This window comes from Stenella coeruleoalba (assembly GCF_951394435.1).
Source record: "Stenella coeruleoalba genome assembly, chromosome: 12".
Classification (NCBI taxonomy): Eukaryota; Metazoa; Chordata; class Mammalia; order Artiodactyla; family Delphinidae; genus Stenella; species Stenella coeruleoalba.
Genome location: NC_137158.1, coordinates 49,301,211 through 49,317,013, shown reverse-complemented (window position 1 = coordinate 49,317,013; position 15,803 = coordinate 49,301,211).

Here is a 15,803-nt window from a genome sequence, read left to right as displayed (position 1 = left end):
GAGGGATAACAATACTGTTCACGGTTCAGAGGTCTTGGACAAATCTCCAGCCTTAGCCACCAGGTTTCTTTACAGGTAAAATAGGAGTGTGGCAGGGACTAGTGAAGGGAATAAGGAAGCCCTGGGCCTTACAGTCTTCCACTATCAGCCTAATGCCCTGCAGGGCCTCTTTATTTATAAGGTATTATTTAATTCTGGGGAGAAGCTTTGAGGGATCTATTTGGACCTCAATAGAAGGTGCACTCTACCAATATCAGTTAAGGATTTTGCCAATAAGGAAGGTGGTGACTGGTCCAACAGGGACAAATTATTAGTGTCCCTAAAATTAGCTCTAGTGTCATCAGAGGCGGAGGAAATAGAGGATGTTGGAGGGTCATTTGCTTTGCCTAGTTGGCTATTTTTGCTTGCTGCTATCAAGTTCTAGGATTATTTCCCCATTTCGGGAGAAAGATATTCCAGCATGATATACTTCTAAGAAATCCCTCCCCAATAAATAAATAGAGGTGGAGGAACTAAGGAGAAAAGGGTAAGTATCTCTTAGAGGGTCTAAACCAAAGGGGATGGGCTTAGAAACAGGAACTTGTTGAAGTTTATGTAATACCCCTACTATTTGAACCATTTTAGTACTCTGAGGCAGAGGCTTTAATAACAGTGGGGTTGAGCACCAAGAGTATAGCTCCAGTGTCAGTAAAGACAGAGAAAGATTCATTCCCAAGTTCTCCAAGTTGACTAAGAAGGACTGGGAAAGGACTGGGAAAAACCCCTACAGTTCCTCAGAGTCCCATCATTGGGGGTCAGGAGGGCATTGAAAAGTCTGAAGGTACCTGGAGCACTTGAGCTTCTAACAGTCCTTCTTCCAGTGTCCTGGATTTTTGCAATAATGGCGGAGACCTAAGAGGGTTTTGTTTTTGTTTAGGGGCCTCCATTTGTTGGAGTTGAAACTTAAGGACTTTAGTGGTCTTCCTTTTGGTCCGATCACCTATTGTGCAGGTGAGCTCATTTACTAAATTAACTAAATCTGGACTAGACATAGTTTCCCATTCCATCCTGGTCCTTTTAACTAGCAGAAAAAGATCTCCATTCAGCCTGTCAATGAACATAAAGTCTTCCCGAGCAGATTCAACATTCACAAACAGACCAGAGTTTTCAGTATGGAGCTGGCTATAATAATCATGCATGGGCCCACTGGGGTTCTCAGTAAAAGACTGAATTTTATTCCAATCAACTGGTTTTGGGAAAGCCCAAGGAATTGCCAAATGGAGTCACCTAGCAATTCCCCATGCCTGATCATATAATAAAGCAGCAGGAATTTCTTTGTCTCTAGGATGTAATTCTAAAGACTTCTCAGGATCACCCCAGTTAGCAGTTTTCATTCACGGTTGGGCCTGGCCTTCACATACAAGCATATGAACTAGCTGATGTAAATCAGAAAAACCAGGTTGATAAGCTTAAATGACTATATTAAATTCCTCTGCAAATCCATGGGGATCCTCAGTTACTTTGGGAAAATCTTTGAACATGGCTTCATAGTTCAGGTTTAGTCCAGGGAACATAAGAAATTAGGGATTTAGCCTTTATATCCTCAGAGGTCTGATTTTTAAAGGGGCCGGTTTTAATAGCTTCATGGGAGGAAGAAGCAGGGAGAGGTTCAGAGAAAAAGGAAACAACGGAAAAATTTTCTGCCCCTGTGGTATTTTGCCATAATTTTTTAAATGCCATCCATGATTGAAAAAGGTGGGATTTCAAACGTCTAGCTTCCAGGTTGAGGACTGTCTGGAAGAACATTCCCTTTGCCCTAAGAGTCACTCTCCCCCATTATCTGTTATCGCTCTCTGCCCCAGGGGGCTGACCAGAGGGGTTTTTATTGGTTCTTGCTAAAAGAGATCAGAGGTGGGAGGAGAGTGACACAGAGATACTTATATCCTTGGCTCCCTCCCAGGGAGGCCACCCTGGGCTGGTGTGTCCCTGGACAGAGGTGACCTGCTTTCCATCACTCTTTCCCTTCCAGCTTCTAGTAACCTCTTCCTTGTCACGGCCACTCAGACCTAGGGGTGGTGACAGTCCCAGTTAGTGGCCCCAGGTTCCTGCACTATTGTAATAATTTCCCTACCTCACCCGCATTTTTGTAATTATCTCTCTGTAAATGGACCCTTCTCAAATTATCCTAATTTGAGTGTGCCATCCGTTTCTTCTTGGGACCCTGAATGATACACTAACTACTCAGAAACTCTTTCTTCAAGGTAGCATCCTAATGTCCACTGTGAAACTTCCCCCTGGCTGGCACGCTACTGGGAAAAATCTCCTACTTGCTGGCTTGCTTTTGCTACTTCCCTGAGGTGCATGCTATGAGCAAGGCTCTGAAAATCTCCTCCTCACAGAATATTAACCTATGGACACCCTGTGGAATTAGACCCAACTCCTTGGGAATTCGAAAGTAGTTTGCCAGTTGTGGGTGCAAAGTTGTAGACATGTAATTTATATGCCAGAAAATGCAAAATCTCCAACACTGATGAGCAAACCGGTGTGTCCATCTAGGTTTATAACTAGAATGTAAGGGAATAAACCTGAAGAAAAAGGCAATCATATTCCATGTTATTCTACTTCTTAAAGATGGCCACATAGTAATTGTTAACCATACATTTGCTGGTTGATTGATTGATTAATAAAGCTGGCTCAAGTCTGAGAGCAGACTTATATGCAAATTTTCTGAAAGCTTATCCTAAGAAAATATTAATAAATGTTATCGCCTGGATATGAATTAAAATTTCTGAATATCAAGCTACAACAATGTTTATAAAGAGTAATTTATAAATAATACCTTTCAAAGCATTAGTAAAATTAACTTAATTACAATTAATGTTTTCTCTGAGACTAACAGAACAGGGTTTCTAGAGATCTATGGATCCCAGGAATTTTTATGTAAAATTAGGTGTGAACACATGCATTCTCCTGGGCCAAAGGGTTCATCACTTTCCTCAGATACATAACCCTCAAAAAGCTAAAAAAACTACAGTGCTCTAGAGGTTCTGAGGTTGTATCTGTTTGGAATATACAGATTAGTAATTGTTACCAAAAGTACTTTAAAGGCGCAAAATAAAATAAGCCATTAGGGTCACGGTTTATTTGATGTTCTAATTAGGCTATTAGTTTGTTCATGACTTAACATCTTTTCAAGTATCATTAGATTCGCCAGATGGAAAAAAGACCTCTACTACCAGAGCGTAACCTACTTTTCGTACCCATTATCACTTAGATGGACCCTTTGTAAGCAATGATTTCAGCATGACTCATTTTAATAGCATATAAAACTATCTTCTTTTTAATAGAGTATGAGAAGCTTTTTTCACAACCCCAGGTAAAGCTTCATAAATAAATGTAGATTTTTTTTATTATGATTACAATTACTGACATAAAGTTAAAGCCAATGAACTAGTTATAATCATTTTTGCCTTGATTTAAGAATGCAAGAGATGCTATCATAAGTTTCAACATAACTTAATTCTAAAAATTACATAAAATGTTGCCAATTAATAAAAGATGTTGAACTTATAAGATGAACTTTGATACTGTAAAGCTCTTGCATCATTAATATACATGTATAAAAAGTCTTTAAGGCAGTGGCTAAGAACTGGAGTTACAGAAACCCTGCCAGAATTTCAGTTGTTTATGGGCCAGGTAATTAAACCAAATGAAAAAGAAAAGAATCTTTTGAATTAAAAAATTTCTTTGACTGTCATCTTTAACTCCATAAACACTGATTAGCTAAGGCTATGAATAGCCAATAACATCTTTTTTTTTGGAGTATAATTTCTTTACAATGTTGTGTTAGTTTCCACTGTACAATGAAGTGAATCAGCTATATGTATACACATATCCCCTCCCTCTTGGACCTCCCCCCCCCCACCCCACATCCCACCCATCTAGGTCATCACAGAGCACCAAGCTGAGCTCCCTGTGCTGTACAGCAGGTTCCCACTAGCTATCTATTTTACTCATGGTAGTGTATATATGTCAATCCTAATCTCCCAATTCATCCCATCCTCCCCTTCCCCCCTTGTGTCCACATGTCCGTTCTCTACGTGTGCATCTCTATTCCTGCCCTGGAAATAAGTTCATCTGTACCATTTTTCTAGATTCCACATATATGTGTTAGCAGACGGTATTTGTTTTTCTCTTTCTGACTTACACTCTGTATGACAGACTCTAGGTCCATCCACATCTCCACAAATGACCCAATGTCGTTCCTTTTTATGGCTGAGTAATATTCCATTGTATATATGTACCACATCTTCTTTATTCGTTCATCTGTTTTTGGACATTTAGGTTGTTTCCATGTCCTGGCTATTGTAAATAGTGCTGCAGTGAATATTGGGGTACATGTGTCATTTTGAATTATGGTTTTCTCTGGGTATATGCCCAGTAGTGGGATTGCTGGGTCGTATGGTAGTTCTATTTTTAGCTTTTTAAGGAGCCTCCATACTATTCTCCATAGTGGCTGTATCAATTTACATTCCCACCAACAGTGCAAGAGGGTTCCCTTTTCTCCACACCCTCTTCAGCATTTATTGTTTGTAGATTTTTTGATGGTGGCCATTCTGACCAGTGTGAGGTGCTACCTCATAATAAAATGAAAATTTTAAAGGCCAGTTTTACTTATCAGTAACATGGGGTTCCATAAATAGTAATTGATAGTGAATATGCTTTGGGGGTGTTCTTTGTAAATGTTTGTGTCTGAAAAATCTATCTGCACCTGCATATTACAACTGTAATGTAACCCCACAAAAAATGGGTGACTCAGACAGACAGAATTAAAAATAGAATAGGGAGGAAACAAATGTCTCCAGATATATTTCTCTACTGTTTTAAAATATAACCACCTTGATTTATTTCCTAAATATCTATCTGTCTCACCAAACATTATGTGACCAAAATAGCTATACATACTGCAAATAGCATGAACAGCAATCAACTTGTCAACATAAATAGCAGAGGTTTAACAAAGGAGCTAGTTCCTGTTAGACCAGCAATACCTGAATTCCCCTAGAAGCCCTCTCTATGCAGGACATGCCCTTCGGAGACCTCTTCCCACTTCTCTTTGACCACTGAGGCTGGATTTTCCTGTACAGGGAGGGCTGACCATCTGGTGCTTCTGTAAAGATCCACAACCCTACACAGAAGAGCAGTAGTCCTACTCGAGGATGGTCCATTAATTAACTTGCAAAGAAAAAAAGTTGCACTAAATTGTGACAAATAGTCTACTTAAAAAAGGGTAATAAGTAGAGCCAAATTTTGTTAGGGACTGCATCCATTTATTAGCAAAGCAGAGTATACCACTGTTCAGTCTCATCGACATTTCAGAGCTTCATGCCTTTTTGAGAAATCACTTTGCCTTGTTCTCGCTCCACTTAGCTTTCTAATCGATTTAGCATGAAGCCAGGTGTAAGTGATACAGCCGATGAGTTAATTTACACTTAACTATCAAATAATCACTCAACTAAGAGCAACTATCTTAGAGGTCTGCACTAGAAAGTTGGTGCAGCAAAAACATTCAATAAAGTGTAGATGCCACTCCAGATTTTCTAACATCACTAAGTTTTGTAAATTCTGCATCAAGCAATTTCAGGGACTATTTAAAATTAACAATTGAAACTTACACACTGCTTATATAGTTAAGCTTCTGTTTTTAAAAAAATAATTCTCCATTAAAAATGTAACACATTTCTCCACTCAAATAGCAACAACTCCACATTGAGATACCACTTCACACCCACTGGGATGGCTATTAAAAATATATATATATATATATAAAACAAGAGTTGGTAAAGACAAACTTGGAGAAATTTGTATCCTCCTTGCTGGGATTATAAAATAGTGTGGCCACTTTAAAAAAAACTGTTTGGAAGTTCTTAAAAATGTTAAACATAGAGTTACCATATGACAAAGCAATTCCACTACTAGGCATATACCCAAGAGAATTGAAAACATTTTCACACACTTGAACACTAATGTTAATAGTAGCTCAGTAGCCAAAAAGTGGAAACAACTCAAATGTCCATCAACTGTTGAATGGATAAACAAAGTGTTGTATGTTCATACAGTGGAGTATTATTTGACTATAAAAACTAATGAAGTACTGATACAGGCTAAAATATGCATGAAACCTATTTTGAGCGAAACAATATGTTAAGCGAAAAAAGCCAGACACAGAAGACCACACAATATATGATTCCATTTCTATGAAATGTCCAGAATAGGCAAATCCATAGAGATAGAAAGTAGATTAATGGTTGCCAGGGGCTGGGACAAGCAAGGGAATAGGGAATGACAATTAATGGGTATAGGGTTTCTTCTTATGATGATGAAACATTCTGGAATTAGATAGTGGTGATGCTTACACAGCTCTGTGTATATACCAAAAACCACTGAACTGTATACTTTAAAAGGGTGGATTCTAGGGTATGAATGTTATATCTCAATAAAGCTTTTTTTTTTTTAAGTAGCAACAACACCAAAAACTGTTAGAACTAATAAATGAATTCAGTAAATTTACAGGATACAAAATCAATATACAAAAATCAGTTGCAGTTCTATACAAAACAAACTACCAGAAAGAGAAGTTAAGAAAACAATCCCATTTATAATAGAATCAAAAAGAATAAAATATTTAGGAATAAATTTAACCAAGGAGGTGAAAGCTCTGTACACTGAAAACCATAAAGCATTGGGCAAAAAACTGAACACACAAATAAATGGAAAGATATTCTGTGTTCATGGGTTGGAAAAATTAATATTGTTAAAATGTTGATACTACCCAAAGTGATCTATAGATTCAATGCAATCTCTATCAAAATCCCTATGGCATTTTTCCTAGAAATGGAAACAATCCTAAAATTCATATGGAACCACAAAAGACCCTAAATAGCCAAAGCAATCTTGAGAAAGAAGAACAAAGCTGGAGGTATCACACTTCCTGATTTAAAACTATATTACAAAGCTATAGTAATTAAAACAGTATAGTATTGGCATAAACACATAAACCAATGGAATAGAATTGAAATCCCAGAAATAAACTAATTTTCAACAAAGGAACCAAGAACGAGGAAAGGATAGTCTCTTCAGTAAATGGTGTTGGGGAAACCAAATATCCACATGCAACATATGATTCTTAGCTGAACACGAAGTACAGCAAAGGATACTGTTCATAATGCTTCTCTTCTACATACAGGTTCTTTACAGGGGTCTGAGGGCTTTTCAATGTAAAAATATAAAAGTAAAAAAAGAAAGTAAAAAAAATTCCTAAATCTGCCGTTCCAACATAACTCTTTTTTTTTTTTTTTTTTGCAGTACATGGGCCTCTCACTGTTGTGGCCTCTCCTGTTGCGGAGCACAGGCTCTGGATGCGCAGGCTCAGCAGCCATGGCTTACGGGCCTAGCCGCTCCGTGACATGTGGGATCTTCCCGGACCGGGGCATGAGCCCATGTCCCCTGCATCGGCAGGCGGACTCCCAACCACTGCACCACCAGGGAAGCCCTCTTTTCATTTTTATTGTAACTTAAATTCTTATTTATATTAATATACATTTTCACATTAGAAATTTCAGTGTATATTTAATTGTATATTAAATTACAACATATATATTATACTAATTACATAGTCCACTATTTTCACATATCAGATCATAAGCATTAGTCCATTGTTATACATAATCCACATGTTTATAATGTTAAGGGATCCATAATTTTCCATTATATTCATCTATTTTTATTTTCTAAGGTTAAACAATCTTTGGAAGGGGGGGAGGGATTTGTGTTATTCATTTTATTTTATTTTTTGAATTAATTTTTATTGGAGTATAGTTGATTTACAATGTGTGTTAGTTTCTGCTGTCCAGCAAAGTGAATCAGCTATACCTGTACATATATCCACTCTTTTTTCTTTTATTTATTTATTTATTTTTGGCTGCACTACATGGCATGTGGGATCTTAGTTCCCTACACCAGGAATTGAACCCGCACATCCTGCATTGGAAGCACAGAGGTTTAACCACTGGACCACCAGGGAAGTCCTCCACTCTTTTTTAGATTCTATACCCATTTAGGTCATTACAGAGTATTGAGTAGATTTCCCTGTGCTGTATAGTAGGTTCTTATTAGTTATCTATTTTATATATAGTACTGTGTATATGTCAATCCCAATCTCCCAATTTATCCCTCCCTCCTTCCTTTCCCCGTTGGTAACCATAAGTCTGTTTTCTACATCTGTGACTCTATTTCTGTTTTGTAAATAGGTTTATTTGTACCATTTTTTTAGATTCCACATATAAGCTATGTCATATGGTATTTGTTTTTCTCTGACTTGTTTCACTCAGCATGACTATCTCTAAGTCCATCCATGTTGTTGCAAATGGCATTATTTCATTCTTTTTTATGGCTGAGTAATATTCCATTGTATATATATACCACATCTTCTTTATCCATTCCTCCATCAATGGACATTTCAGTTGCTTCCATGTCCTGGCTATTGTAAATAGTGCTGCAGTGAACATTGGAGTGCATGTATCTTTTCAAATTATGGTTTTCTCTGAATATAGGCCCAGGAGTGGGATTGCTGGATCATATTGCTCTATATTTAGTTTTAATATTGCTCTATTTTTAGTTTTAGTTAGTTTTGTTTAGTTTTGTTTTTGCGGTACGTGGGCCTCTCACTGTTGTGGCCTCTCCCGTTGCGGAGCACAGGCTCCGGACATGCAGGCTCAGTGGCCATGGCTCATGGGCCTAGCCGCTCCGCGGCATGTGGGATCTTCCCGGACCAGGGCACAAACCCGTGTCCCCTGCATCGGCAGGCGGACTCTCAAGCACTGTGCCACTAGGGAAGCCCCTATTTTTAGTTTTTTAAGGAACCTCCATGCTGTTCTCCATAGTGGCTGCACCAATTTACATTCCCACCGATAGTGTAGGAGAGTTCCCTTTTCTCCACTAGGCTCTCCCTGTACTGGCCTCCTTGCTGGGTCTTGAAAACACAAACACATTTCTGCCTTAGAGCATTTGAACTTCCTAGATGCTTTCCCCCTAGATTTCTGCATAGCAAACTATCCACCTCTTTTAACTCACTATTAAATTGTCACCTTCTTCCCAACATAATGACCAAATCTGGAGTTGCCACTCACTTCCCCAGCACTCCCAACCCCCCCTACCCTACTCTACTTTTTATCTATACCATTGCATTTATTTGAACCTAGTATTAAACTTATTGCTTATTAATGTTCTCCTGTCACCAGAATATAAATTTCATGAGGCAGGAATTATTTCCTGTGGTGTTTACTTTTGTACCCCACGTGTTTAAAAAACATATTTACCATATAGTATAGGCTCGATAAATAGTTTTAGAATCATGACACATGGTGAGGTATTTGGATTATACTCCAAGTGAAATTGAAGCCATTGAGAGTCTTAAGTAGGTGACTGATGTTATCTGATTTACTTTTTAAAAGATAACTTTGGTTGCTATTGGTGAGTGGATTATAAAACAAAAAAAGAAGTTGGGAGGTTACTGCTGGAGCATACTTGATGTGCTGTCAAGGGAGATGGAAAATGGATTCAGTGTATCTTTTGGAGACAAAGCTGACAGTACTTGCCCCTTTATTGAAGGAGCTTAGTAAAAGAATGGAGAGAATCAAGAAAAAGTCTAAGGTTTCTGGCTGGGAAAAAGTGTGTTGGATGAGTTATGGATCTACTGAAAAAGGGAAACTAAGAGAGTGTATTGTGCTGCTATGGACTGAATGTTTCTGTTCCCCAAAAATTCGTATGTTGAAGTCTAATACCCAATGTGATGGTATTAGGAAGTAGGGCCTTTGGGAGGTGCTTAGGGCATGAGGGTGGAGACCTATAAACAGGATTAGTGCCCTTCTCAGAAGAAACATGAGAGTATGATTCCTCTCTCTCTGTTCACCATGTTAGGACACAAGAGGAAGATGGCCATCTGCAAACCAGAAAAAGTGTTGTCACCAGACACCAGATCTACCTGTCCCTTGATCTTGGAATTCCCAGCCTCAAGACTGTGAGAAAAATATGGTTGTCGTTTAAATCACCAGTCTATGGTATTCTGTAACAGCAACCAGAACTGACTGAGACATGGGCATATCTCACATACCTTCTTAGGTCCCCTCAGCCTACCTGTCTCCTGAACCTTCTGATATTGTGTCCTGCCTCAGCCACACTGTGGGTTGACACTATTCTGCCCTGAAGTTGACTAACCAGCCACACACACGGGTCTCTGTCTGCTCCTATCACTTTGACAGTGGGAAATAGGAAAAGGAGGGAGTTGTCAGATAATTACCCCTCTCCCAATGATGCCATTCTCCAACCGGTTTGCCCAAAGAAAAAGTCCACATGGTCAAGCTTCTCACGGTGGCCAGGGCAGTAGGACATTACCTTGTATGGCTTCCCATGGCCCCCTGCCTCGCTTTCCTTTCTGTCATCTCATACCATTAGCATTACACCTTGCCCATTAAATGGGCTCTGTTTTCTTGTGAATTCTGACTAAGATGAGAAGAAATAGATTTGTGGACAAAATTCAAGAATCATTTTGTAGTGAGTGTAGATAACAATTTTGAGATGTTTTGGTAGAAAGCAACAGGGCAACATCTAGAGGAGCATTGACAAGAGAGAAGCAGCTATGAGATGGTTACCTTACAATGTAGGAAAGTCCATTTATGAGGGAAAAGTGGTACAATTACTGGGCATGTTGAATATTCCTATGAGGTTTATGATCATACAGTTCTCCTCAGCCCGGTTTTCTGCTTTTTTTCTCAAGCAAACCTCAGCTGCTGGGGCACAAGCACAAAGAGTGAAGTTGGGTTCAACTTGGTTAAGTTAGGGGTAAGTGACAGTGATAGAGGGAGAAAGGCAGGAAACCTAAGCTGGACAAAGAGGAAAGAAAGCCAGGAGAGGACTGAGAAAGAAGTGAAATCAGTGAATTAGAGGTCTCAGTACAGAGAAGGTTCTAGAACAAGATCAGCAAACTCTATAGAGTACTAGATAGTAAATATTTTAAGCCTTGTGATTCACTTCCAGTCTCTGTCACATATTCTTTTTTGTTTTTTAAGTTTACTACTCTTTAAAAACGTAAAAATTATTCTTATCTCACAAGCTGTCTTTGGGCTGAATGTGGGCTGTGGGTCATAGTTTGCCAAATCCTGTTCCTCTTCTAGAGTGTGTAAGCTAGAACACTAGAAGGCAAATGTCAGAAAGTGCATGTTTTAAACTGAGATTTGGTGGAGGTCAAGTTTCTGAGTGTGACCATAGAAGTGACTGTTAACGTGTAGTAGAAGGAAAGATCATTAGAGGTTAGCAGGCTGGTAACCAGAGGCCAGTGTTAGCAGAATTATCCACATGGATATTGAAACACTGAAACTGATGAGGGAAGTAAGGGAGGAGAGAGAGTTGCCAGATAAAAAATTGTGTGTTGTTTGTCAGAAAATCAGATTTAATGGGTGTCCTGTATTTTTATTTGCTGAATCTGACAGCCCTAGGTGGAGAGAAATACTGAGCTGGAAACTAAAGTCTTCAGTGAATAAGAGATGATAGCAACACGGTAGAGCTATATGACGTGAGCTCCAAAGGACTGTGATTGGGGCTGGGGGTGGAAAGAAAGGAAGAGAAATGGTTTCCGAAGTGTGACTGGGAATGAGGAGGGTGCTTATCCCATATCCTGGCACTGAGCCTAATGGGAGCTCAAGAAGGCTGCAGGAGAATCAGAGACCTCAGGATGCAACCAGGTCTCATGACAGCAGTGAAGGGGAAGGATGTTGAGAATTCAGAGATCTGGGAGAATTTATAGCAGCTTGGACATATGTGACAGTTTGTTGATCACAGTTCTAGAATTTCAAAGAATACAGTGCAAGTGTTTAAAAGGAAAGTGTTGAGTGAAATGAGCTGGAAATGAGTGATGTGGGGAGTGGGGCTTTGAGGCTGCCTGGGGTGACTAGGAAAGCGAGGCCTGCTGACTGGGTCTGCTATTCTATCAGAGGAAGTGTGGATTCAAGCACTACTGTCCTGAATACTTAGCTTGGTAAATTGGTGTGTTTCTTGGTGTGTAAACTGGGACTTCTGAGAAGCTGATGCAAAGACAGATTAGATGTGCAAGAGATTTATTAGGGGAAGTGCTTCTAAAGGATAATGGGGATAAAGCAGGAGTAGAAAGGGAAAGGCTTCAGATAGCAATGCAGGTCTGACACCTGTGAAAGGAGGTAGGAAAGAATAAGAATTGTGTAGGAGCTTCAGACTGCAGCCCAGTTCTAAGAAACTTTGCCCAGGCTGGTGTGGAATCCACTAGCCAAAGCTGCCCATGAGGGCAGGGCCCCATCCACAGGAACTGTACCTCTGCCAGGCGAAGTTATGGGCTGGAGTAACCCTGGGGACATGTGGACCCAGAAGGGACAGCAGCGGGACTGTCAGTCAGTTATGCTCCCCTCTGCCAAGATAGACAAGAAATAAAACTTCCACCTCTTTTATCCCAAACAGCTCCACTCAGCATTGTGAATAAGGCAACACGTATTTTAAGTGGTCTTTTATGGCAGTTAGTAATTTTGTTGCTGTTCTTTGCAAAAGTCATTCTTCCTCTGTCCCACACACATAAATCTTCCATGGATGCCCTGGATTCTGCGTCTTTTTTCATTTTTTCTGATATTTCAAATATCTTTCTCAATTCAGTTTTTATCTTTTCTACATGTGTTTCCTTTAAAAAAAAATAGTGTGACCATCTCAAGTAATGTAAAAGGGCAGCAGACAATTTCCTAATTTTATTCCTAAAAGAATAAAATTCAGTTTCTTTTTAGAGTGACAGCTGTCTGGTGGGCCACTCTTCATGGGTATAAGGGGTAACAGCTTCTGGCGATCTGAATCACAAGCGTTTGAAGGGAAACCCAATATAAGCTGAAAGAGGAAAAAAATAAGGAGACTGCTTTATGTAGAGCCCATTAAACTTTCAACGACCAGAAAACTAAAAATATTACATTAAAAGTTTTTTTAATGATTTAAACATAACCTGGGTGGAAGCCATTACATATGACATGTTCAATTTGAAATATGACCATTCAGAAACCCAGTCCCCACCTGCTTTCTTTCCAGAATAAATAAAATTCAGGGATTATATAGTTTTTAACAGTTAAAATAATATAGGCATAGTCGTATTATTTTGTTATGTTCTAAAACTACCAAAAAACTATAGAAATGATTTTTTAAAAATTTTCAACAGCTGTTTAACATCCAAAAAATAATTCTTTTTTTAAAAAATTTATTTATTTTTGGCTGTGTTGGGTATCTTCTTTGCTGCCCACGAGCTTTCTCTAGTTGTGGAGAGCAGGGGCTACTCTTCGTTGTGGTACATGAGTTTCTAATTGCAGTGGCTTCTCTTGTTGCGGGACACAGGTTTTGGCATGCAGGCTTCAGTAGTTGTGGCATGCAGGCTCAGTAGTAGTGGCTCATGGGCTCTAGAGTGCAGGCTCAGTAGCTGTGGCGCATGGGCTTAGTTGCTCTGCAGCATGTTGGATCTTCCCGGACCAGGGATTGAACCCGTGTCCCCTGCATTGACAGACGGATTCTTAACCACTGCACCACCAGGGAAGTCCCCAAAAACTAATTCTTGTAATGAAAATATTCAGCTCCATATACCAATAGATTGCTTTTTCAGAGATATATGAATTGCCCAAGTTACCCTTATTTGCCTTCTTCCCTGAAGTTGAATCTGATACATACTTTTTCGTAGTATTGGTTTGGCCAAAAAGTTCGTTCAGGAACGAACTTTTTGGCCAAGCCAATACATTAAATTGCTGCATCCCTGACACGGCCAAAACAATTAGCATAGCGATTAGAACTTGACAGTCTCTTCATCAACAGGCAAGGGACCTACTTTTTCAGGACCAGAAGAAACCCAAAAGACTTAGTATCAATTTGTTACTACATGGTAACATAAATTAGAGTATGTGCAGTTCTGTATTCTACAGAATCAGCTTCCCTGGAAATTCCATATTTTAAAAATTGTTTTTAATGTGGTAAAATATACATAACATAAAATTTACCATTTCAACCATTTTTAAGTGTATGGTTCTGTGGCATTAAGTACATTCACATCATTGTGCAACCATCAACACCTTCCATCTCCAGAACTTTATAATCTTCCTCCAAATGAAAATCTGCACAAATTAAACACTAGCTCCCCATTCCCCCATCCTCTGACAACCACCCTTGGACTTTGTGTCTCTGGGAACCTCAGATAAGTGGAATCATACAGTATTTGTCCTTTTGTGACTGGCTTATTTAGTTTAGCAAAATGTCTTCAGAGACACTCATTATGTCGTAGCATGTGTCAAAATTTCCTTCTTTTTTAATGCTAAACAATATTCTATGATGTGTATATACCACATTTTGTTAATCCAATCGTCCATCAGTGGGCACCTGGGTTGCTGCTACCTCGTGGCTCTTGTACATAATGCTGCTGTGAACATGGTGTGCAAATAAGAAATTCAATTTTGAGTAAGCATATGGCCGCAGCAGCGACAAAGATACCCTTCGTGCAATTTTCTTCTTTCTTTTCACTTCCTGGGTCAACGTGCTCCAGTTACGGGTAACGACCAGAGTGAGTATCAAGTTTAAACTGCAGGTGGCAGCAAATATCAATAAACTAGGCATAACGCTTGACAAAAGCCTAGCTGTTTTTTCCTGTGTTTATTTTTGGCCCTTCAAACAGAGTAGAATGAATATTTTTCCTTAGGTCTCCTACGTTCAATATAAGGAACTCTTGAAGCATTTATTTGGGTTCAACTAATGAAGCTTATTTTAACTGAGTAATATAAAAGACTAATGAATCAGTGGAAGCAGTATCTGAGGGCTTGACATTCGGCTCAAAGTTTTCGACAATCTTGCCTGAAATGTCTCAGCCAACCAAGCATACATTATAATCTCTTTGCCATGCCTTGGAACTTTAAAAGTAGGTTAAATCGTTTGAGTGATTTGCCTCTGGCTTTTTTGTGATAAGACACTGCTATCGTTTACCCAATATCCTTCTCACCATCTTCCCTAATAATAAAACCCCCAATTTTTCATTAGGCTGGCAGTGTACCCAACTAAAAAAAACTACAGTTCCTTACCTCCACTGCAACCAGAGATCACATGACACAGTTCTGTCCTTGACATGTAAGCTCCTCTGCTGCAGACCAAAAGTTTTATTCTCCTGATAGAGGCTCTTCCTCCTTCCTGTTGTTTTTTGTTGTTGTTGTTCTCTTTGTTGTTTTTATTTTTGTTTGTTTGATTTGTTTGCTTCCTACCTAAAACTTGGATGGGAAACAGAATGTGGGGCAGCTCTATTGTAACCATGAGACTGTCAAGAAAACAAAAGGCACATGTTCAACATTGCAAAGTAGAAAAAGGAGCCTGGAGAAGATGACCCAGGTGAGGTGCTCACCACCCCTGGGCTACCCACGTCTAGCTGGATTACTTACTTTCCAGTAGGACTTCCTATTTCCTGTTATGTGAGAAAAATATTCCCCTATTTGCTTCAATAACCATAGTCAGGTTTATGGTGGTGAAGCAGACCCAATCCCTTAGTCAGATAGATAGACATTCTGAGATGGGTAGATGAATTAAAGGTGTGTTTAGAGACAGAAATAATAAATATACTTGTTTTTTTCAATTGAGAAAGGGTGCCTAAAATATAGTGCAGAATTACATTTTAATCAGATGTGCCTCTAGGAAAAATTAACTAAGGCAGACATTGTGCAACATTAAAAGTAATGAGTTAGTAGGCC